This window comes from Lissotriton vulgaris, chromosome 2_2 (genome assembly GCF_964263255.1).
Source record: "Lissotriton vulgaris chromosome 2_2, aLisVul1.2, whole genome shotgun sequence".
Lineage (NCBI taxonomy): Eukaryota > Metazoa > Chordata > Amphibia > Caudata > Salamandridae > Lissotriton > Lissotriton vulgaris.
In genome coordinates, this window is record NC_141688.1 from 120,246,759 (window position 1) to 120,270,542 (window position 23,784).

A 23,784-nucleotide genomic window follows, 5' to 3' on the forward strand; every position below is an offset into this window, starting at 1 on the left:
CTAGACCCTACCTGGTTCAGAGGTCACATCCCCCTAGACACTACCCGGATCAGAGGTCACTTCTCCAAGGCTGCTACCTAGATCAGTAGTCACATCCCCGTAGACGCTGCCTGGGTCAGAGGTCACATCCCCCTAGACACTACCCGGATCAGAGGTCACATTGCAGAGGCTGGTATCTAGATCAGTAGTCACAGCCCCCTAGATGCTACCTGGGTCAGAGGTCACATCCCCCTAGACACTACCCGGATCAGAGGCCACATCTCTGAGGCTGCTATCTAGATCAGTAGTCACATCCCCCTAGACGCTACCTGGGTCAGAGGTCACATCCCCCTAGACACTACCCGTATCAGAGGTCACATACTGAGGATGGTATCTAGATCAGTAGTCACATCTCCCCTCTAAACATGGCCCTGGTCAGTAGTTATATCTCCCGAGATGTTACGCGGATCAGTAGTCACATCCCCTAGGCACTACACAGGAGGTTTTGTCTGGCCCAAAATGGTCAGACTTGAATGGATTATCCAAGTTTAAATGAAAGCCTTGGCAGCTCTCCTGGCAGCATGCTGGCACACTGTGCGGGTGAACAAAAACTTCTACCTTGAATCCTATCTTCCTTTAAAACCCATCTCTGAATGCCTTTACGTTCTCATAAAATCACTTTTGGAATTTGCATGATTTTATTTGACTATTTGTTAATAATTGACTTTTAGGTTTTGGATTTGCGTCATTATACTATTATAGACTTGTGCTATACTCCATGCTTTACCTCCATTCTCTACATGAAATTTACATCTATGCACAAACACTGTGCGTGTTTCAGGGCTCTCACCTCTTTGGGAAGCCATAAATAATTCAAGTTTGTGTTAAGGGTGAGGGCTTATGATGCCAAGAGTAGCTTGATGACCATCCTCGTGGGGCTCTCCCTAGCCCTGAGATTTTTAACTCCAGCCCAGGTATTTGAAGTTCTCCTGTGAATTTGGATCTGTGAGTTCAGCAATGTGGATACATGATGAGTTGATGGATTGTCAGTGTGAGCGTGCATGAGAGGGTCTGTGTAGAGCTTTGGTGGTCTCTGTGGATGAATTTGTAACTGTGCGTTAGTCGCCCGCAGTGAGTGGTGAGTGTATTGGTGCTAAGTGTGGATGCTTCAATAAATTTCAGCCACTTAAATTCCGCATTCCAGTGCATCCTTTATTACTTACAGTGTACACAGACAGGGACCAACCACGTGCAAATATCAGCCTTGGATCCTCACCAATGAGGTCCATCTGGAGTTGCCTGTGGTCCTAGGCAACTTGTTCTAGCAGTTCGGGCTCGACTGTCATTTCTCGGATGGTAAGAAGGCTGATTTGCCTTTTGATGGACCAAAAACCCTATGGCTTGACCGCAGCCCTCAATTGTATCAATGACCGAGATCTTTCAAACATTCAATCGGGGAGCTCTGGCTTGCGTTAGCAACGGGGGTTGCAAAAAGAAATATTGCCAGCGCTTGGGGGGCGTGGGCTCTTCCCCAGTGGGATCAGTGGGTGCGGCATCTAGACTGGTGCCAGAGAGCGGAGGAAACCATCTTGAACGTCGTATCGATGAATCAGAAAACTCCTGTAAGGAAATCTTTAAAATCGTCAAGGACTTTACTTCTCCGTCCTTAGGCACCCCTACTCAGTCTCACTCAGAACCCTGGCTGATTGAACTGGCGCATTACTTTGTAGACAAGATAACATCCATCCAAGCTTCCCTTGCTGTTTACTCTAAACAACCTAAGGATGTTTCTCTTGGGGCCCTCGCCTCTTCACAACCCACTCTCTGGGAATTCCCTCAGCTGAGCCTTGCTTCCTCATTAGATCATCTGACAGGACTGAAGTCGGGCTCTCCTCTAGATCCCTGCCCTGTTTCTTGTCTCAACAAAATAGCCCCTGTGCTAAACGGCCCCATCAATTCCATTCTTAATTCCTCACTGTCTTCTGGCGTAGTCCCCCAGGCTTGGAAGAGTGCTCTCATTCTTCCACTTTTAAAAAAACCAGCCCTGGATCCCATCGTTCATGCCAACTACAGGACAATCTCTCTCCTCCCCGCTCTGGCGAAGGTGGCGGAAAGACATGTGCACAGATCAATCTCTGACTTCATCGAGAATAACAATCTGCTGCACAACACCCAATCCGGGTTTCGTGCGAATTACAGCACAGAGACCGCGCTACTTGAAGTCACTACCGCCATCAGAGAGGTTTTGGATGCTGGTGGAAAGGCCATGTTGGTCATGTTGGACCTGTCGGCGGCGTTCGACACCGTTCCCCATGATACCCTCCTAATACGACTCTGAGATTGTGGTCTTCGGGGGACGGTGTGGAACTGGCTCAAATCATTTCTAGCCAGCCGTCGGCAAACGATCTGGGCGCCACCTCACTCCGCTGCTATGGCACCTCTGGAAGTAGGGGTCCCTCAGGGGTCTATTCTTAGCCCCCTGCTCTTTAACATCTTTTTGGCCCCCCTTGCAGAGGTTGCGGAGTCGTTTGGCGCTCAGATCGTGTCTTACGCTGACGACACCCAGCTCTTGTTTACATATGACAAGAATAAGGTGTTCGATGGGATTCGCATCAGAGGCTGCCTAGAAGCAGTATTTGATTGGTTCAGACGACACGGCTTAAAATGCAACTCCGACAAGTCGGAGCTGCTTTTTTTTGGATGCGCCTCTGAACCAAACTGGAAAAGCTGGTGGCCACAAGACTTGTTTCCACCTGCAAATGCAAGTATCAAGGCCAAAAATCTAGGTATCATTGTCGACAATGATTTAACCTTTGGGCCTCAAATATCCTGTCTTTCGGGGAAATGTTTCGGGATCCTTCGGATGCTCAGGAAATTTCTCCCCTTGATCTCTATTAACCATCGAAGGGTCATTGTTCAAGCACTTGTTGGGTCGCGTTTAGACTACGCTAATGCCCTCTATCTAGGACTCCCCAAATACCTCGTGAGGAGACTTCAAGTAGTCCAAAATTCAGCTGCCAGGGCTATTTATGGGCTCCCTAGACGTGCTAGTGCCTCTGGCTTGTTAAAGGAACTGCACTGGCTTCCTATAGCCAAGAGGGTCCTTTTCAAAAGTCTGACGCTGACCTACAAGGCCCTCTATGATTTAGGCCCTAGTTACATCAGGAAACGTCTTGCTTTTTACAAACCGAACAGGGCCTTGCGATCTGCCTCCTTGTCCAAAATGGTCGTTCCGTCCATTAAGCGCACCAGACAAGGTGGGCGCTCTTTTCATTACCTGGCCCCCTGTGCCTGGAATGAGCTTCCCCTTTCTCTCAGACAGTCCCCTAGTCTGATGTCTTTCAGAAAGGCTTTGAAAACCTGGCTCTTTACCAAATAACTCTGCCGTTCCTTATGTTTTGCAGTTATGTCGCCTCTCCTTAAGGACTTCTTTGCCAAAGCGCCGGGACACTCCTTCTGGAGTAGCCGTTGCGCTATAGAAGAATAAAAAAAAAAATAAAAAAAAAGCAGGGGGAGCAATAAAAAATGGAGAAGGATTTGGGGGATGTGGCGGAAATACAGAGACATGGGGGGTGAGCCGGGGGGGTTTAATCTGAAGGTTTGGACGGGGATCCAGGCCAGCCCTGCTGGGTGTTGTAAATTGATGATCTATCCTATGTTATTAGACCATTGTATTGTAAGCTTGTCTGATATGAGCATTGTTAATAAAAAGATTTCCCAAACACAAAATTATTCAATCCAGCACCAGTTTATGTTCTCTCATAGCTCAGTTTGCTCAGATCAGTCCTAATGTGCATGTGTTCTAGTGCTATTTGTTCTGTAGAGACAAATCCCTAAACCGTATACTTGTAACAATCTGTCTGTTTTGCAATTTCCTTAAGAATTGTCCCCAGTCATTGGTTCACTCCACAATCGCCCTCAAAAGGGCCATACCATTTGCTGTACTACATTTTGATTGCCAAGTTCCCCAGCACGAGATTGTTTAATAAGAGTGTATAATAATAATATAGCCTCAAGATCCTGATAGCACACCATCGTGGAGAAAGCAATCTAAGAAGCTGTGGTGCATAACATCGAGGCATGAATCAATCTCCGAGGTATAAAACTCAACCGGCAACCCAACACCGAGACCATCCATCCAACAAACAATCCATCTAGCACCTCGGCCTGTATTTATGTTAACAGGGAAAAAGAGGTATATTGATAATTTATACGTAGTTAGCTACGGTTGACTGGTTGATCAGTCTTTTTGTGCCCCATAAAACAGACTTTCAGAAAACAACTGAAGACTCACTTGTTCTCCCAAAGTCAGCCATTTAAATAGAGCCTCCCACTCACAAAGGACTTAAACCCTCATTAATGGCGGCCTGTTCAAATCCCTGTATTTCCTCGTCCAAAATGACTGGTCCCGGTAATGCCAAGGGTACGTCACTAACAGACAGTACATGTTTTTGGGGCATAGCATGTGAGAATTGTTTTTTCAGCACTGATTCCTTCCTACCCCTCACCCCAACCGCAGTGTATCACAGAGGTACGTTTGCAACATTCAGCAGCCGAAATTTGTGTGAAAAACCTTAACTAGTCAATTGGATGGCCAGTTTGGTCTTTTAACTCCTGTTGCCGGGCCCACCAGAATTTATAGGCAACTTAAAACAAGGGCCTTTGTGTGTGGGTCTTACAATGTGTGTACACTTTAGGAGAAGCTATGCTTTCACAAATTCAGGCAGGAGGCAGATGGTGGTGTCCACTACTGTGTAGCTCTTCAGTCACTGAAGGATATCACTGGCAGGGAAGCTGTTGAACTGTATTAATTAATCTGTGGATAATGGGACATGTCCCACAGAGCTGCCTGCAGAGGTATTTTATGTGTGCAGTGTGGGCAGTGCCTGGTTTCTGGAGCACCGATTGGGATTCATAAGGATACATAATTTATTGCCTTAAGTTCCTGATGACCGGATCATAAAAGTGCATCAGTAAGATGCAAAGAGAAGTAAACAAATATCTCTCCAGTCAATCAGCTGCTATTTCATGCATGTAAATGTAATGATCTTTTTCCAAACAGGATCACAAAGTTCTTAGTTTATTCGTCTAGTAAGAGCGGCCAGCAATCAATCAATGAACAAGAAGGGGAGGAATTTATAGAAAAAACTGTACAGAAGTCTCTCTCAATCCACCCGACCCCCCTTGCTCCCCCCACCCCAGACACACGCGCGCGCTCTCACTCAAACACTCTTTATTATGGCTCCAAAATGTTTCTTTAATGCATTACTACTACTCATAAATTATGCAATGGATCCCAGGCGGCCCCAAGCGGAACAGCCCCCAGGCCCCCTCGATGCAATGAATCACTGAAGGGGAAGCCGTGTCAGAATCAAAATAGTTCAGCATTAAAAATACATATTTTAAATGTACTACAGAATAATCCACCTCCAGGCAGTACTTAATGGGGATCTCCAAACCCTCTCTGAATTCATTCTGTCTTTTGTCAAAACCCAAAGTGCCATTGCTTTGAAAACCAAGGCACTTCTTTCCAGCAGCCTCTGCACAAGCGGAAGATGAGCAGCCACATGCCGAAGAGCTGATTTTTGCCTCATTTCTTTGTAATATCATATGTTTTCTAAACACTTATCCACAAGTCATTTATGTCTTTAAGATTCTTTCCACTGTTTATATAGTTTCAGCAAATCACAGTTTGTTAGAAATATTAAAAGTGGCTTGCACCAATAACTAGATATTTATGACCTGGTTTGCGTCGCTCTTGCACCACGCAACGTGGATTTTGAGTGGCTCCACTAAGCTGGAGTAACGCAACACAGTGCGAATCGCGCTTTGCGTTACTCTTCCCTGGATAGGCGTCCATGGGCGTCGCGTGGGTGTTCCCAGGCAACTCCCATGGTTCTTGATGCATTCCCAGATTTACAAGAACTTGGAAACCTGGGAATGCGCTAAAAAGATACGCCTCCACAGGTGAGGCGTAACAAGCAGAAGTATATATATTTCTCCTCGTTACTTCCTCTTTCGATGAGTGAGGCAAGTGCTGCGTTCTGCAGCACTCATAGAAAGAGGAAAACGCATCTCAGGATTGTCTTTGTGTAGGAAGGTGCCCCTTCCTGCACAAAAACAATCCTGGCGCAAGTGTGCCTGCATTGGCGCTAGGCTGCCAAAACCGTGCCAGCGTAAAGGAAAAGGACAAGAATGCGTCCTATTGGATAAATACGGAGCATTCCTTCCTTTTCCTGTGACGTAGGGCAGCACAGCAGGGGTGGCTTCCTCTGCTGGCCTGCGCCACAAAATAATGTAGCAACTCTAAAGGAAACTGGTGAGGAAAATCTAAGGGCTACCATGAGAGCCAAAAACTACAAAGTAGATAAAACATATGGCCCAGTGAACAAATCAAGAAACATGCTCCAGAGTTCTGGTATATCTCGCTCTTGAAGTCCACTTCCTGGACTGACGGCATAGTCTGGGCTCCCTGGGCAGGAAGAAAGCACTCTTTGACATGACTCCAGGTGTGTGTTGTAAGTCCCTTGGAGGGGTTCGAGCTCTTACCTTGAAATTCTATGCAAATAAAACAAAATTTAACAATGTAAAATCTTACTTGACATGTCGCTTGTCACTGTCCCTTTAAGCTCTGTTGGGCAAGTTGGAAATTAAGTTCTGGTTCACAAAAATGTCTCCTGGTGCCTACCACCTGCAACCAGCGGCACAAATTAAGCACTTCCTAAATGTAAATCAGTTTTTACTTAGATGAAATACTGTTGATTGCCCACAAACTGACAATGTCGTCAAAAATATTTTCTTCTGCTATGGAGCCGGCTGCCTCTCATGCAAGAACGTGACCTCATGCAACAGATGCATTCTTATGATGGAAGAAGGCAAAGATGAGGAGGACAGGCTAAAGCCCCAACATGAGACATGGGAGTCACTGTGTCAAGCTAGGGCCAACGATGGGGGCCTACTGAGAAACACAGCCTTCCCCGAGTCTCTCCGAAGGTATCGAAAACGCAACTAACTTACCAGAGAAAGAAGGCGGAAATCGAAAGGAGAAGAGAAGACACAGGAGCCCTCACTCAGTCGTTGCGTGTTGAGGAGTACCTGGCATGGACTGACAGATGGTTGCGGTGTGATGTGTGGCCGTCACCTCAGGTGGGTAGATTTGTGTTCTGAATGTATGAGGTATACACCAACAGGTTAGAGTAAAGAATTACAAAACCGGAGTTGGTACAGAGAAGAGGGATCCGCAATCATAGAGAGTAGCTTACTGTGATCAAAGGCAGTGCTGGTGGTGGTATTGGGACCAAAGGTCGACCAGGATACCAGCACTAATGCCCCGGCGCGGAGGAACACACAACTCCAGGACATCAGCAGTTGAGCAGTAGAACCTGCAACATATAAACAAAACAATGTAGCAACTCTGAAGGAAACAGGGTGAGGAAAATCCAAGGACTACCATGAGAGTGGGAAACTACAAAGTAGATTCAACATATGGCCCAGTGAATGAATTGAGCAAAAGCGAAAAGCCAATACAACCTCAAAATGAAGTCAAGCAAGGAGGCGTGTGCAGTACCAATTCTACTACCACTGACCTAGACGTGATCCTCTGACCTAGGAAGTTCCTACCCACATGGTGGTTGGTGGCCTAGTGCTGCTGAGGTGCCATTGTCATCTACAAGCTTCACTTCCTTCCATATCAAAATCAGGTGGTTCTCTCAGTGAAGTGAGTGATCTGGTGATATTGTGATTGCATACCCCAAGTCTGAGCAGATATTATAGTGAATTAATATCCCTGTGACCCCTTTGCAACTTACTCCTACATTGAAATCCTGGCACCTACGCAGAGAGTTTGTCAGAGAGTACTAACCTTATTCTCTAGATCCAATGGGAGAGATGCACTTTTCCTCCCATCACCATATCCACCACTGACTGACCACACACAAAGCAATATGCTGCGAAATAGTAGGAATGGGTAAACACGAATGAGATAAGAGACAAAACAGAGACACTGGATATCACCACTATGCCTTGTTGCTTTGCACTGAGGTCTGCAGGTTGGAATGGCTATCTAAAGGCAATGAAAGATATCTAAAGGATCTCCTGTGAATGTTCTGCATCTAGCTTTCACTGTGAACGGATATACCCTAAATACATCTCTGAGTAACCAACTCGTTGTGTTCCTGAATTGAGACTGACCTTCCTGAAGTGGAAGGCTAAACAAAATACAAGCGACTCCCTAAGTGCTCAGAGCCCTCTTTCTCCATTCACAAGATAACTACCTCAAGCATCATACAAATGTGCCTTCCGCTACTGCCTGACTTAGTTTCTGACTTCTTATGCAATTGGAAAAAAATGTACGCTCATTAATATTCTTCTGTTCCTATTCTTAGTGATTGTAGGATGCTAGTTTAGTATATGGTGCTCACTTATGTAAGTTTAGTACCGTACACTAATCCAGCCAACCCTTCTGGTGATTTGAGTGCTCCTAGACAACCTTAGAAGGCTCTCTAAGTGGTAGATTTGGAGACCAGCCTTCAAGCTCAGTCCACAAGGAGTATAAAGCAGCTTGTTTTACCAGTACTTAATCTTATGGTGTAGTTTAACTGGAAAAAAACACACAGTGCAATTATAAAAAAAATAGGTATTTATTATTAACACTCACTAACACATTGCAATATCTCCTACCCGGTGATATAATCACAATACACACAATACTTTGTAAATAGAACGCGTAGGTAGCACAAATATACAGTGGTCTCTAGGGGGAGACAAACCATATTCTAAAATAGTGAAATGCAAGCCATGAATTAAGTCAAGACTGGACACAGAAGACGTAGAAGAGTCAGGGACAGAAGGAACCTCCCAAGGTGAGTATCTAGGAACCCACGGAGGCCGTGTGTAGTGTGGGAACACGACCACGTACTCAATGTAAGTCAATGGATAAGTTGCGAATGCAGTTTTAAAGAAGAAGGGCCCTTCCCAGCGGACCCAGAAGAAGCCCAGTGGAAGATGGAAGGTTGGAGAGTCACCCCACCTGTGGATACCCCAGGAACCAGGATACCTACACCAGGGAAGCCGGATGCATACAGGCGTAGTGACGTCGGAAACCGCTGTAGACCACAATGGAGAACTTCAGAAAAGATGCTGCTGGAGGAGAAGGTGAAAGTGTTCAGTGGAACCCAAAGGTAGATTCAAGATTAGAGTTACCTGCAAGCAGAGGAGACAGAGTCTATGGCACTCAGGAGTGAATAGGAGGCACGGAAGATGAATGCCCACCGATGTTGGGGAGGCAGAAGAGTTGACAGTGCCCTTGAAGTTGCAGCTGTATGGACCAGTTGATGCTGAGGAAGACCAGTAGCCGTTCACGAGCTGTCCCACGTCGTAAGTCAAGAGCCAAGGGGCCAGTGTCCGGCAGGGGCACCAACACCCCTTGGCAGTGGCAAAAAACATAGTAGTCGAAAAAGGTGCAGTGCCGGGACCAGCAAGGTCCAAGTGACTCACCACGAGCAGGTAAGTCAGAACAGGCCCGAGCAAGCAGGGGAGGCAACTGGAGTAAAAGACGACACTCAAGAGAACCCACAGGCCGGAGGCACAGGAGTTGCAAGAGGACCTCGAGCAGCTCACCAATGGATGAAAGCCCACAGTGCAGAGGATGCGGTACAGGTTAAGATCTTGGCTGCAGGAAATACTTGGGGCTGGAGCTTCTTGGAGTTCGAAGATCTCTGGAGGAGAGAGTCAACAAGCCTTGGCAACGCCAAGTCAACATGGTGCACAGAGGTACTGCTCCAGCGGTTCCAACAAGGGATAATTGCTTCAAACATGCTATAAAGACAGTGCAGGCCTCGAGGGAGTTGCAGAACCACTGCCTGTGTTGCTGGACCTTTCAGAGTTCGTAAGAGCCCAGGAACAGCAGACTGGTCAGCTTCGTTGTGGTGCCTGCATATGCAGGGGAGTGACTCCTTCACTCCAAGGGAGATTCCTACGGGTGTCTTGGATGTCCACGAGCCTTGTGAAGAACTTGTATAGAGCACAAGCTCAGATGATGCAGAAGACTAGCAGGACAACGAGACCAGGAGCAGCAGTAGTCTTCCCAGTTGCAGTCTTGGTTCCCAAAGTGAAGTCCAGCGAAGTTCAGTGAGGTCCAGAGTGCCCAGATGGTTAAAGTTGAAGTGGTTTCGGATCGGAATCTTGTCCCACGAGGAATCTAGGGACCCACCCACAGGTAAGCCCTTAAGTACCCTAAGGAAAGTGTTGGGATGATTCAGGGGTCCCTCCCACAGGAGGGGCTGGACAGTGGGGAGGATACTCCCATGGCCTTTTCCAGTTTCATGCCAGAGCAGGAGCCAACGGCTCCCTGAACTGGTTCCAACTGGAGTATGCAAGGAGGGCACCAAATGTGCTCTTCAAAGCAGTTTAGTGGTGCTAGCAAGAGCCCCCACCCTGTCCCAATGCACTAAGGGCCCGATGTAGGTCGGTCGGTAACCGCCGAAAATCGGTATTTTCGGCCGTTACCGACCGGTATTCAAGAATTGGCATGTAGGGGCACAATTTTACAGAATCGGTAAATTTACCGATTCGGTAAATTTACCGATTCGGTAAAATACCGAATCGGTATTTTTACCGATTCGGTAAATCTCAGATGTAGGTGGGACTCTTCTGAGTCCCAAAGGCCCTACAAAATCGGTATTTTACCACACAATCCTATTGTGTGGTAAAATACAGAATTCAGGTCTGCATGCACATGTGTGCATGCACACCTAGCCATGTGACAGACAGACATGCCCTTAGGGCATGTCTGTGTGCCACATGGCGCACATGCCTATTTGTGGGGTGCCAGAGGGTGTCAAAGTGACACCCCCTGCACCCTTGCAAAATTCGGTATTTACCGATTCTGTAAATACAGAATTGGTATTTTCCATTGATTCCTATGGGCTTCAAAGCCCATAGGAATCAATGGGAAATACCGATTCTGTATTTACAGAATCGGTAAATACCGATTGTTACAGATTCGGTATTTCCACATCTGGAAATACCTACATATCCACCCTTTAGATTTACCGATTTTTAATTACCGAATCGGTAAAATCCGGTAATTAAAAATCGGTAAATCTAATTTACCTACATCTGGCCCCTAGTCCTGTCTGGGAGGTGGTCACACCTCCATGTGACAGGAAACCTATTGTCCTGCCTTCCCCTGCTGAGCGTGGCTCAGCAGCAGGAGGGCAGAATAGTGTCTCTGGTCGGAAGCAGCCATAGTTTGCTGTCCGGGTCTAGAAGACTGGTACCCGGAGCACAGAGGGCCTCCCGGAGGAGCTGTACAGTGTATATTGGGGTATAATTCCAACATGTTTGATACCAAACACAACAGGGTTTGTTACAGCCAATTTAGAGATAGCCATGGGGTAATGATGCATGGCCACTCTATGTATCATAATGGCTGATGCACTTACAACCTGGGAGAATGGACTCCGAGGGTCGTAGAGGTGTCCTGCTCATGCAGGGGCACCCTTACACTTATAACCGAGCACCCTGCCTTCAGGATTGAAAGGCCTGCCTTAGGAGTGACCTCAGATATAAGGAAACTTATATCTGTCGTAAGTGTTGCTAGCACCAGCTTACACAGGCTGCAATGGCAGGCCTGTAGTCACAATTTGAGTGGTCTCCCATGGCTGGCATAATACATGCTGCAGCCAATATTTGACCCCCGGTGTACCTATGCCCTGGGTACCTTAGTACCGTATGCTAGGGGCTTACAAGGGAACACCAGTAGCCAATCTGGAGTGTTCCAAAGTGCTCACCATGTCCAATTTAGGGAAGAAGCACAGACACTGGGGTCCTGATTAGTAGGATCCCAATCAAACTAGTCAGTAAAACATAATGACACCTGCAAAAAGTGGGGTTGACCATGAAAGCAGATCCTACTTTCCTACAGTCATACATATTACTTACTAGATACCAATTTTACCTTAAATGCACATTCATATAACATCATGTTCAATGATGCCTTGGTTGAGGAAATCTTTAAGTTGACTCATTAAAACCTCCAGTGTTACAGAAATGTAATAAGACATATATAGTCTTTAACTACTAATCCAAATGATCAGAAATAGTTCAAAATGTATAGAATACTTCTCTGTATTCAAACATCTCTTCAACCAACTCTCAAGGGTGTAACATTTCTCCAAACACGAGTCACACATTGAAATGTTAAGATCGTGTCTTTAGCAATGTTGTAGCACGCTGTGTTTAGCTGTCAAGCTTTGACTGAAGACGCAGAACTGCTTAGAGTCCTGCTGTCCCCAAATCTCTTTGGAGGTATCAACCAGCCGCGGCCCATGCAGGTAAGACAGTTGGGTCTGTGGGGACGGGGAACTTTGACAGACGACGAGGGAAAATTAATTATTCATTTAGGGCCAGGTGTAGGTAATCCCCGATTACCGATTCTTAAATACCGAATCATACCGATTCGGTATTTAAGAACTGGCAATCAGGATGCAGGTATATTTACCGAATCAATTACCGAATCGGTAAGATTCGGTAATTACCGAATCGGTATTTACCGATTCGGTAATTACCATTGATTCCTATGGGCCTAGAGGCCCATAGGAATCAATGTCAATTATCGAATCGGTAAATACCGATTCGGTAAAATTACCGAATTTACAAGGGGGACAGGGTGTCACTTTGACACCCTGTTGCACCCCTGATTCTGGCTTGTGTGCAATGTGACACTCATACATGCCCTTAGGGCATGTATGTGCGCCACATGGCACAGGTGTACATGCACAGATGTGCATGTACACCGGAGTTCGTTATTTACCATGAGATAGTATTTCATGGTAAATAACAAATTCTTAAGGGCCTGTGGCACTATTTTAAGTGCCACCTACATCTGGAATTACCGATTCGGTAAATATAGCGAGTCGGTATTTTACCGAATCTGTAAATTTACTGAATCAGTAAATTTACAGATTCGGTAAAATCCGGGCCCCCTACATCTCAAAAACCAAATGGCCGATTTCGGCCGTTACCGACCGGTAATTGGAGACCTACATCTGGCCCTCAATGTTCCCTCGTGGTCGTCTGCCGAATCCCTCAAGCCTCTACCCAGCCCCACCACTCTCACCTGCAAGGGCCACAGCTGGTATCAACAACTTGAATACAGAACAAGAGAAAGAAGTCGTAAATACCTCACAAGAGAAGGAGAGGGAAAGTGGAGGTGGGAGAGAGACAAACACAGGAGTGCTTGATGTCGCAAGTAGGTGATGGCAAAACCCGTGGGGGGATAGTGTCTGCTTGCAAATTAATGCACTGACTCTTTCTCAGGTGATCTTTGGAGCGAATACTAAATCAGTATGAGAAACAGGCAGGTCTACTATTTAAAAACGTCAGGCATAATGAGACAATAGACACAACTGAGTCAGTATGCTTATCCGTATCCTGAGGGTATGATATGGTCATAAGAAAGGACGTTGATCAGGATATCGGCACTGCTCCCCAAGATGCACAAAAGACAGAGACCAACAAACAGCAGCAGATGGAAGCTCTACAATGACATACAACAAAAACAAGGACAAGCTAGTAAGTGGTTTCAAGGCAAGAACTGACATAAAGGAAACAAAATTGTTATAAAAATAGCAGATGTGCAGGATGCAGGGTCGGTGGAAACACTATACACAGACGTAGAGCCAATACAAATTTGATTCAGTATACTCCTGGATCTGTGAACATTACAGAAGAAGGACTGCTTTGCTCCCCAGGGGACTGCCCTGATGCTTGAAGCCTGCCTTGCTTCCAGGGGACTGCCCTGCTGCTACTAGAGCACAGCCTTGCTGATTGAGGACTACATTGACCCCCAGAAGAATGCACGTCTGCCAGATGACTGCCCTGCGCTATGAGAAGGAAGACTGGACCTGCTCCCTTAATCCCAGGGTAACCTGAGTGACTCTAAGAGCGAGAGGGGCATAACAAGCTCAAGAGGCCTTCCTGCAACTGTCCAGCTGACATGCCAGGACCTGCATGAGCCCTCTCCGCCTCTGCTGGAGTGAGTTCCTTATCCCCAAGAGGGGCTTCTCAGGTCCCGGTCCCTTAGCTGGCATCAGTTAAGCCCCTCCTGTGAAGAAAGGTGAAATCCTCAGTCCTGTCAAGTATCACGCATCAGGCGTGACGCTAACACATTTTAGTGTGGTGTTCCCGCATCACCGCACTGAAATGCATTGTCACACATTTTTGCCACTGATCTGACAGCGCTGAAACTGGCTGCCTTAGCCTATGCTAGGTGCTAGCGCACGCGCTGGCGCCTCTGACACCTGTGTGCTGTGCGCCCGGCCCGGGCTGCAGCATACTTTACTTACAGACTTCACAGGCTTAGTAGGTAAGAGTTAAAGATCCAACGTGCACTGCTCACAGTGCTACAATCTTACATCTGGTCTGCCTTGCTGCCTGGCTACGGACCCGGGCGTTATCTGCCCGCCACCTGGCTGCCGCAGTTAACCTTATGTGGCAACTTGGCCGTGGCGCCATGTGGGGACGCGACGTCACGTCCTGCTGACAGGGCGCGCCAGGAGTTACATTTTGAAATGAAAATATGGAGGTGGAGCCGGCTGCTAAATGGTTAGCCCCGCGGGCAGCGCCGGAATCATGGGGCTCAGCTGCTTCGCAACACCGCTGATCGCATCTACTGCCCTGCCGGGCCGCCTCGCGCTTTGGGGAAGAATAATTTTATGGCTGAAGTGCTAGCAAATACTTATCTCTGAGCCGGGAGCTTGGCCGGGCAGAGTGAGAGAGTGTGCTGCAGATAGGCTGCCCTGCAGTGTGTGATCCTGCGACAGACCCGAAAATCGGCCTACTTGTGAACTTGCATCAGGTACCGTTATCTGCACTAATGGGGATTAAGAAGAGGCCGCAGCAGCTCCTCCGACCTCGCAGCTGAGGCTCGCGCCTCAGCGGGGAGCCATGTTTTTGTCTGGTGCAGGTGAACTGTATGTAGTGCTGCTGTCCGTGGGCGCCGACTGGACTGTCTTGCAGTCTTTTCACTGGGCTGTTTGTTGCAGGGCAAGTCAGGCGGAGAGCAGGACTCACCGCTGCCCATGCCGGCGGTGAAGAATGGAATCCAGTCTGGATGGGATTCCCGCCCCCGCGAATCGGCCCAGATCGGCAGTCCCATTCGGAGTCACTCAGGCAGGCCAGTCGCTCAACAGAGTGTGAACACTGAGCTCCGCTGCTCTCCGGATGTATGATGGGCCACCTCGGCCCGGTGGCATCACATAAGTCATCAGGCGGCAAGGGGGAGGGCCCAATCCCAGCCTAACTGTGCTCAGTTGGAACCTGTGCTACCAAGAATTCATCTGCATCAGTAATCATAAGTAAGTGTATGACAGTTAGAGCTGATATTATTATTATTAAAGTGAACTGTGACAAATATTGCTTGTGTTACAGAGTCATCATGACGCCAGTGCCCAGCTGACTCTCATGCGGCACGGCAGACCTCGGGTGGTCGGACGTTCAGCTACTGATATGTATATTATAGCTCTCGGTGTCTTTTTGAAAAATTGTTTAGCCGGCTGGACGCTGCGGCCGGGCTGTGACCTAGGCTATCGTGTGGCATAGCCAGCCTCTCCTGAGGCTTGAATTCCCCCCCCCCCCAACAGTAATAGTACGATCAGATTAGAAAAGCACTAAAACTAAAACTAAAACTCTTTAAACTGCTGCAAAAAACCAGAAAATGGAACCTTTCCATTTTCTGGTTTTTTGCAGCAGTTTAAAGAGTTTTTCGTTGCTCATAGAGGTGTAATTTATGATATTTATGTTTCACTCATCTTCCTTCATTGCTTGATTTTGTTCGCGAGAAAGTGTCACTCGTAGTCACTGAAATATCACCCATAATTACACAAAAATTATTAAAATGTCACACATAGCAATCTGAAACCTTGGCAGCTATGAATCCTGAAGTTTTGGGCTCTTTGTGGCTGCTAATAGGCCAATTTCCACTGAGAAAGTGCTGCCTGCGATAACTGCTAATGCTAAGCTCTGGTGAATCCAACTCTTCACGCTACTGTTACTCCCAGCGATGACCGGCAATGCACAATCTGCAATTTGTGGTGCAGCTTATACTGACTGTCAACATGGAGCTTCAGCAACAACCCTCTACGAAGTCTGACCAGATCTTCGTGCTACAGCCACCACAGTCTGTGATGCCAGGCCTGTTCTTCACGAGTAGAAACCACTACTTTCTCCCTGTTTCTCATGGCCTCCTCTACAGTGAAAAAACTCTTTGCGCTGGACTTTAAAAAGGTAACTTTTTCAGCAGAACTAACCTGTTCCCAGTGTCCAGCCCACGCTCCACTGTGGTCAGCCTGAACTTATGACTTTTCCTCGGTCTAGAATGACAAGATGATTGCGAGTGGAGCTTGGTCCTTTTAAGCGACATATCTACCTAAAATTTTTAAATTGCATATCTCCAGTTCTATTAATTTGATTTTTCCTTTTCTGGTCTCATTTTATTATCTACAATGTACTCTATTTTACTAAATTGCTTTGGGATTTTTATTCTGTGTGTATTCACTTTATTACTGTTTGTCTGCTGCATTAATACTTTACACTTTGCCTTTAAGTTAAGCCTGACAGCTTTGTGCATGCTACCAGAGGGTTAAGCAAAGGTACATTTAGTGGCTCTTGTGGTTCACCCTGACAAGTACTATGGTTGTTGCAGGAGTGGGGCATTCACCCTCTCAACCAATAAACCAATTTCTTACAGGCAATATATGCAAAAGTTATGGTACACATTTGGCCACGTTGCCGAGAGTTATCGGTGAGCATTTGTGAATGTCATCTTGTTTCTACCTGTTTGGTTATCTTTGAAATGCAATAAAATGTGTAATAAAAACTAGACTGAGTTTTATCATTCATGGTTTTATTCAATGAACATGATCTAAAATGTTGCTATTCTTTTTTATATGTTCTTTAATAACCTGTTTTTCTTGCTAAAACTATTTTTTATCTCCATAGACATGTCTAGTAATAAAACCTGTACTAATCTGAGGCATTCATTTTTTATGAAGCCTTTTAAAATATATAGGGCTAGATGTAGGTAGTCCCAGTTTACCGAAATACCGAATCATACCGAATCGTTATTTCAGAATCGAAAAACGGGATGTAACAAATAAATCGGTAAACATTACCGATTCGATAACATTCGGATTTCCCAATCGGTATTTTCCGAATCGGTATATACCGATTCGGTAAATACCGATTCCGTAATTCCCATTCAACCCTATGGTCCTCCAGGCCCTTAGGAATTAATGGGATTTACCGAATTGGTATTTACCGAATCGGAAAAACAAAAAGAACCCATGTGAGCCAGTCAACCAATCAGGAACACCCACCACACCCCAACAGAGGAACCAACCAATCAGATGCAACTACCTGTCCCCAGTACCTGGATGTGGCTACACCCATGCGGGTGCAGAGCAACTGAACTGTTTGGAGAGCTGGAAGAAACACAGAGGAGCAGACTCCCCTGGGCATAGCTGAGTTGCATAATAGAGTCGTAGGATGGCCAGAAGGATGGAGCTGAGCGTAAGATGAAGATGAAATTCAGCCCAGCAGAACTGCAGGTGCTGGTGGAGGAAGTGGTAAAACACCACACCCAGCTCTTTGGCAAGCAGTCTTTGCATGTTTCTGAGTCTGTAAAACGGAACACCTGGCTGGAGATCCAGCCCAAGGTCAATGCCATTGAGGTCATACACAGGGACATAGATGACCTAAAAAAAGGTGGTATGATCTGCGGATCATTACCAAAAAAAACTTGCAACACAGAGGAAAGAAGCCAGAGCCACTGGTGGAGGGAGGAGCCGTGCACCAAGACTGACAGACCTGGAGCAGCTGGTGGAATCCACCGTGGAGCCAGACAGTATCCATGGGAACGGGGATGCTGATAGCTCAGCCAGAGCTGCAAGAAAACAAGGTAAGATGCATGGTCATGAATCCCCACCCTTTTCCTTGACCCCCTTCCCCAATGTGGGTGTCTGCATCACACTCCAGAACTGGTTTTAGTTTTTACCATCAATGCATCATGGGAGACGTAGTCATAGGAACATCCATCAATGCTGTCAACATAGAAATCAGCATGCCATGCCACACACTACATCCATAAGCTGTTGAGGACTAGGCAATTGTGTGATAGGAATGTGATTTAATAATGTCACACAGGTGAACATCACCACTGACCCATTGTCCATATTTGTCCACAGGAGAGTCATCGCGCAGTACTGCGCAGGAAAGGGAGGAGAGGGCACCGGCAACGGAGATGAGGGAGAAAACACCCGAAAGATCAGGTCCAAGCACTGTTCTGGAAAAAACACCCACAGCGCAGGCAGCCACTACACCGGAGCGACCCACCACACCACAGCCACTGTCACCTCTGCTGTTTGGGTCACCACATTTGGAACCACCAGCACTTTCCCCCACACCAACCTCAGAGTCTTCTGTGCTGGGAAGGCCAAGGAGGCATGATGTGCCCCCTCTCAGGATTCTGGAGACGTCAGATGAGGAAGATGTGGAGGCTCTCACACCAACAAATCCACCTCTGGCTGACAACGCTGGGCAGCAGACATCATCTGGAGCTGTGCGTGCCGGTGTCCGAGGCCGTAGGGTACGGGAGAGAGGCGAAGGCCAGGATGGACAGGGGGTCTTCTGTGGTCTTGAGGCCACAATGGTGAAAGTCCAGCACCTGCAGGCAAAGGGCATTTTAGCTGTGCATAGACAGGTGTACATATTAAACAGCAGGATGTCCAACATTGACAGGGGGATTGGCTCCATGACAGAGAGCATGCACTCCATGGCAAAGGGCATGAGTGAAATGACACAGTGCATGAGTGCCCTCTGTGAAAAACTAGATAGTGACCACTCCGAGAGGCGCAGGGATCGTCAGTGCATGCGGCAACAGACCAAAGCCATGTACCTGCTTGCCACAGCAACCTCCCTGCTATACCGGCGCTCTGTCGCCAAGCAGGATGACATTGTGCACTGCTGCACAGATTTGTCGAGGGGGATGGGGGAAGTCACCTCTGCCATAGAGGTTTTGCTCACACACCAGGCAGCCACTGCTAGAGACACAGGTGTTGGGGACACAGAAGACTCCACCAGCAGGAGTGGCTCTAGCACTCCTGTTCCTGACATTCGTAGGAGCAGCAGGCGCCAATCTGCTGACCGAGGCACCACTGCAACCGTTGACACCCAGCCTCGTGCATCCTGCACTGTAGTGTGTGGGCGCAAACATTGACGATGCCCTCAACCCACAGGACAGGTCACGGTGAGGTCAACTGTGGCCACCCAGTGTGGAATACACACATTGTACTACCATGGTGTGGTATCAGTAAAGTCCTGCAGTGACTATTAAACTACGTGCTGCCTGTGTCTCCTTACTTACTTAGAAATAGCTGCGTGTGATCTTTGCCCGTCTTAGTCTCCCATATGTTGCTGGCGCTGCTCCTGCTGCATAGGGCTCTGCCTGTTCTTTTCCATCATCAATGTCCTCATAATGTGTGATCTCCACCTCTGTGTCTTCCTTGGTGGCAAGATTGTGCAGCATGGCACAGGTCGCAATTATTTTGCAGCAGATGATTGGAGTGTACTACTGTGCACCTCCACTCTTATGGAGGCATCGGAACCTGCTTTTTAGAAGTCCAAATGTGCGTTCTACAAGGCTGTGTGTTGCCCTGTGTGCCACATTGTAACGCCTCTCACTCCTGGTAGATGGATTCATGTAGGGGGTGAGAACAAAGGACCGAAGAGCATAAGCACTATCACCTAGGTGGAAAAGAGAATGCCATTAGTTACATACTCATGATTGATCCATCTGCATTGACTATCAGGGTGTGTCACAGTTATTTACCTATCAGGTATCCATCCCCGAAATCACCAGCAACAAGGCGTGTGTATATCACACTGTTCTGGAAGATGTACGAGTCGTGGGTACTCCCTGGGAATTTGGCCACAATGTCTGTTATGATGTTGCCAGCGTTGCATATCACCTGCACATTGATTGAGTGCGTTGACTTCCGGTTCCTGTAAATGTGTTCTGTGGCTGCACAGAATTTCATGAAATTCTGTATTTTTTAGGTTTCCTACATCTCGAAAGTCATTTTTTACCATTTCTTAATTATCGATTCGGTAATTAAGAATTCGGTAAATAAGGATCCGGAATATTCTGAATCGGTAGAATACCGACTAGTATTTACCGATCCGGTAGTATTTTGACTCCTACATCTCATTTTACAAATACCGGTCGGTAACGGCCGAAATTTCCAAATTTCGGGCTTTACCGGCCGGTATTTGGCTACCTACATCTGGCCCATAGTGTGGATTTCTTGTGTGTGTCTGTTCATAGGGAAAGATGCTTCAAAAATTACTAATAATACAAATGACTCTGTAGTTCCACAGGAATACCTGTTGCGCAGTACACTGACTCCTCAAGTAATTTGTGAAAGGTTTGTGGCTTACAGGCCGTCTGATTTCTTAGGCTCGAGTTGTGAAGGTGTAAGCCTGTGCTTTCCAGAAAGTTTTGGATTTCCAAAACTAGGCTTCATTTCGTGATAGGTGTGCAAAAACATATCAGACGTCCATGTAGCTGCTCTACAAACCTCTGATAACGCCACCCCTTAAACCTCCGCTCGCGATGCAGCAATTCAGAGACGCTTTAAGGCATGGGCATGAGCCCCAGCCTTTCAGGGGGCCCCTGATACAGCCATCTATGTTCTGCAGAGATTCATTCCCTGATGACCTCGGATAATTCTTAGATTGTTTTATATACCGTTTTACTTTATATTTATTTTTAATGTGGGTGACGTGTGAGATTCTGTTACAGACAGTTGGCAAAGAAATGTTGTGTTCATGTTTCGTGGAACATCCATAAAAAACGTTTCTGTTAGATTAAAACTAAACCTCACGTATGAGAAATGGGAGGATGTCACAGAAATTATTGCATTCATGTTATTGAACTGCTGCTGTGTTACATTATTCAAAACACACATCACTATCCCTGAATATTAGATGTGATAACATTAGGAATGTGGATAGGTGTGTCTGTGCACTATCAGTGACCTGGCTAAAGAGGGCACGAAAGAGCTGAAATTGGATCATAAGTTCAAAGCTGTTCTAAATAGGGCCCCCCAAATATGCTTGGCCCGGGGCCCCTAAAACCCTTAAGCAGCAATACCTCTAGTGGATCTTTCCTGTTACTTCCAGAATAGACATGTCAAATAAAGAATAAGCCAATGCAATAGTATAATATATACATCTAATAATAGACATATTAGACGCTTTACTGCCTTGTCCTGGACCCTCAAAGTTTCCCAAAAGATGGTCAGAGTTCCTAGACGGCTCATTACATTCCAGAAATACTGTGGATTCTCTTTTCACATCCAGCAAATATAACAAGTTATCCTCATGAAAGGAGAATGAAATAATACTGGTAGCAGCAACCTTGGCTCTGATTTCACAATTATCCCATCATCAAGAATTCTCAAATAAAGAGGTTTGTATAGGAGAGGATCTATCTTTCTAATCCTTCTGGTGGATGTAATTGCCACCAAAAATACCACCTTCATTGTGAGATACTTCAGTACCACATTATGAAGAAATTGTAAAGGACACGCCTGGCTTGCAAAATCAACAGTAAATCCCAGGAACTAACAGTGAGTCGAACTAGGGGTCTAACAATTGAAAACCCCTCGAGCAACCTAAACTCCAGACTCGCTTCATCTCCAAACCCACCTCAAGGCTCATGCAAAGCACTTATTGCTGTACACTGAGCCCTCATGGTTGACCCAGTTAAAATCTTCTCAAAACCATCATACAGAAATTGAAGAATTGCATATACTTTGCTATTAATGGGAGAGAGAGATTTCTTAGATCTCTACATACGGAAAGTGCTTCCTGTATTTAGAATACGACTTAAGTGTGGGAGGCCGTCCAGACCTTTGGATAGCTGCAGCAACATGGTCTGAGATCCCCATATCTTGAAGCTAGATCCTCTCAACCTCCAAACCATGATAGCCAGACACTGGAGATAAAGACATACCTGCCTCCTTCTAGAATGTTTCTAGAATGATTGAAAACACAAACTCATCAAGGAATCAACACCCTACTTACTCATGCAGTGCTTCAATATTAAATACTACGGGTGGAATACTAAGGGGGGGAAGCAAAACCACATGTGGTGCCTCAGTTTTACTGCGCAAGCGCGTCCTATGTCAGAAATCAGAATGTGGTAGACATTACTTCCCTCCGCATTCTGAGATGAAGCATACCACTCCTCTTCGGGTAGGCCTTTCCAACTTACCTTTGTGGTCTCTCACTTCCTCCCTAATAGGAAGTGTTTCTGGCTTCTCAGCATATCTAGGATGCCAGCCACATCATCCTAAAATGCTCTGCTCTGTATTGCACCATCCAGACCTCCCCATGCCAGGCATAGGGAGGATAATGAGTGCAATGCTGGAAACCAGGCAGGGGAATCTACATCCCATTTTCGTACCAGTCAAGTAACAGGAAAAAGAAAAGGAATAGTTCTTGGAGTCTATTTCTTTATAGGGTCCTCTAAAATGCACTATGTTGTAACCATTATGCTTCCGTTTCTTTTTCTTGTCAGGAGCGGCTACACCACCTCAAATGTAATGACTGATGCAAAGACGAGGAATGTAGGGATAATGTTGGTGCTCTTTGAAATGAGCAACTCTGAACAGCACCTATTCAAAGTTACACTTAATAACTGTTTGACAGATTTATATATTTGAAAACGTGAAGTTAAAATAAGTATACATTAAAATTAAAAAGAAGAGCAAAGAGAGTCACAAAAAGGACTCTGGAAATGCAAATACAAGAAAAACACTTGCAAGGGGAAAAGCTGGAATAAAGAGATGCGGTGAAGGAGTGGAATGGGAACACAGAGAAAGGCATGCACAGAAACTGTACGTCGGAGGGAAAAACCTTGACAAAGGGGTAAGAAAGGTAACCAACTAGCCCCACAAGGTCTAAAGTGAATGGGGAGTGGAGAAGACTTCAAAACTGGTACGGTCATTGATTGGAAAGGAGACCAGAGATAGAGACAACAGGAAGTACAAATTAGGAAACTTCAAGTGCAATTTAAAGAGAGAAAATGGAAGAGAAGCTTTTCAAAGTTATAGCACTTTGGAAGAGAACATTTCATGTAAAAGAGCTATACGGTGCTAGGTAGGTTTTTAGGCACTGAGGCGAGACCAGGAGAAGGGTAAGTTGGTTCAATTTATAACTGAAGACTTCAAGATTGTGTCATTTCTACAGAAGGCAAGGTTGTAACGGTATAATAAACCCCAAACAAATTGTGTATTGTAAAAGAGCCAGAACATGTCTACTTAAGCTGCCGGCATCCCCAAAGCCTCCTGGTGGTAATTGCCAGTGTCTGCTGACTACAAAGAAGCTGTGCTTTCCAAGACGCTAGCAAAACACTCCCTGCCCATATTGTTAATCTATAAAATGGAACAAACGTCATCCATCATAAAAAATCACAGAAAACAACACAGCCCACAACACCTAATTCTTACAGTTCATATTAGGGCCTATTCACAGATACATTTTGAAGTATGTAAAGTAGTACTTATGTAGTTCTCCTTTACATATTTTTACATGCTAAAAAAATGAAGATCACCTACCTGATGGTGACTTTCCTTTGATATGAATTATCCCGCGAGGGCAAGGGTCTAGCTCCAGATTTCCTCCAGAAGTGTGCTGCCTTGCAACTTCCAGACACACTGAAAAAGTTGCAATGCCAGTTGG